Raw genomic sequence first — 2799 nt, forward strand, 5'->3', positions numbered from 1 at the left:
TCTTTCTTTCTTTCTTTCTTTCTTTCTTCCTTCCTTCCTTCCTTCCTTCCTTCCTTCCTTTCTTTCTTTCTTTCTTTCTTTCTTTCTTCTTTTGTCAGCCATGGGGCTTGAAATCTGGGCCTGGGTGGCTCAGTGGTAGAGTGCTTGCCTTGCATGCATGAGGCTCTGGGTTCAATTCCTCAGCACCACATAAGCAGAAAAACCCAGAAGTGGCGCTGTGGCTCAAGTGGTAGAGCACTAGCCTTGAGCTGAAGAGTTGAAGGACAGAACCCAGGCCCAGAGTTCAGGCCCCATAGCTGACAGGAAAAAAAAAAAAAAAAGTGTGTGTGTGTGTGTGTGTGTGTGTCCGTCCCCATAACTTGTGTGTGTACCTGGGCAGTGTGTGTGTGTGTGTACCTGGGCACTGTCCCTGAGCTCTTCAGCTCAATGATAGCACTCTGCTAAAGTTTTTTCTATATCAGAATTAAAGTTCTGTGGCTCAACTCTGTAATTGTAGATACTTGGAGAATCAGAGGATCAGAAGCCAGTCCACTAGTGACTGCATCTCAACTCAACCAATGGCTAGGTGCTGTGGCACGTGCTTATTAATCCCAGCTAGATGGAGAAGCCCAAATAGGAGAGATTTCATCACATGATAGTATAGAGACATCCTGTCTCAAAAATAACCAACACACAAAATGGGTTTTGGTGGCTAGCTTAAGTGGTAGAATGCCTACCTAACAAGTGTTAGGCCTTGACAGTCAGCTGTCAGTACTGCCAAAAATACATTAATAAGAGAAAAATGAGAAAAAGAATCTTCCCTCCTTTTATCTGTACATCTCTGTGTGTTAGTGTGGTATGTTAACATTTTGCTGTTTGCTTGCAGTAATTTTTCCTAATGTATGAAAAAATTTGAATTCCATTAGGAATCATAAAGTATGTATAACATTATGTCTTTATAAAGTACAAAAATGAATCCCATATCTCCCACCCAGTGTTTATGAACTGGTGATTAATTCTTAACAACTGATACTAAGGAAGCATTTAACATGTCCTGTCTTTTAAGTTATTTCATATTAATTATGCTTAATTTATGAAAAGTAAGTCAGATGTGATTGACTATTTTACATGATCTCTCTTTTTTTTTTTTTTTGGCCAGTCCTGGGGCTTGAACTCAGGGCCTGGGCCCTGTCTCTAGGCTTCTTGTGCTCAGGGCTTGTAGTCTACCATTTAAGCCATAGCACCACTTCTGGCTTTTTCTGCTTATGTGGTACTGAGGAATTGAACCCAGGGCTCCATGCCCTGGGAAAGCACTTTGCCACTAAGCCATATTCCCAGCCCCTTACATGGTCTTTTGCTTATTCTATTCTATTGCTTATAAAGAGAAGCTAATCCAAATAAAGAGTAAATGTTGGATACAGATGAACAAAGATTAATTCTTCAAGAGTTGAAGGATCAGAGAGTTAAAAACAAGAAACACAAGGAAAATCATTTTTAAAGAATAGTTTTTCCAAAAGTTGTTGGATTTTAAAAATCTGTGAATTTCTAGTTATGTTTGAGTTGATGGATTTTTGCTTATATAAGCTATGTTTTCCCCTGATACTAAACAGAGTACTGTTATTGGTTTGAAGATCTTAACAGTTGACTGATTAATAGAATACTTCAGACAAAAGCAACACCTCAAACAAAATATTTTTATGTCAAGACCACAGTCTGTTGTTTGCTTATAATTCTTTCTGTACTGCATGAACTTATTGAAATAGCTTTGTACAAAATATATTGCAAAAGGAAGTCAGCTGGAGACTGGCACTTGCTTTTTTTCTTTCTTTCTTTTTTGGTCAGTTGTGGGCCTAAACTCTGGGCCTGGGCGCTGTCCCTCAGCTCTTTAGCTCAAGGCTAGGGCTCTACCACTTGAGCTACAGCGCAACTTCTGACTTTTTCTGTTTATGTGGTACTGAAGAATCGAGCCCAGGGCCTCATGCATGCAAGGCAAGAACTCTATCACTGAGCCACCTTCCCAGCAGGCACTTGCTTTCATGAGTGACTTTTTACCTTGACTGTGGTACTGATGATCAAACCCAAGACCTTCTATGTACTAGGCAAGCAGCATTCCACCACCAAGCTACTACTTCTTTTGGATTTTATTTTATTGTAATTTTGCTTTATTCCTGTACTTGTTAAATTTTTACTAGAAATGAAGAATTTTCTATATTTGTAAAAGCTATAAGACTTATATAGCGTTTCAAACTTGTTGATTTAGCTTGTAGCTCATGCTTCTGCATGCCTTCCTGGCTTGTAAAAAGTAAATTCTGTTTTAATTTCCAAGTATATCACCTGTTTTGTTTGTTTTTTTGTTTTTGTTGGTCATGGGTCTTGAACTCTGGGCCTGGGCACTGTCTCAGCACTCTTCAGCACAAGGCTAGCACTCTACCACTTGAGCCACAGCATCACTCTCATGCTTGGGCTGGCTTTGAACCTGGATCCTTAGATATCAGCCTCCTGAGTAGCTAGGATTACAGGAGTGAGGCACCAATGCCGGGCTGTCCAAGTATATCACTTCTTACTTTAAAAAGACAATACATTTGTTAGGATTTTCTTAGTGATGGGGCACATTGACATATGTAAGACCTGGTCTTTAACTCCTTTTGTGTTCCTAGTGTGCCAGTGTGCTTTTATACTGTTTTGTGTTCTTTTTTTTTTTTTTTTTTTTTGTCGGTCATGATTTTGAACTCTGGGCCTGGGCGCTGTCCCTCAGCTCTTCAGCTCAAAGCTAGTGCTCTTCCACTTAAGCCACAGCGCACTTCCACTTTGTATTGCTTT

The sequence above is a fragment of the Dipodomys ordii genome, unplaced genomic scaffold, assembly GCF_000151885.1.
Source record: "Dipodomys ordii isolate 6190 unplaced genomic scaffold, Dord_2.0 Scaffold151, whole genome shotgun sequence".
In the NCBI taxonomy this organism is placed as follows: Eukaryota; Metazoa; Chordata; class Mammalia; order Rodentia; family Heteromyidae; genus Dipodomys; species Dipodomys ordii.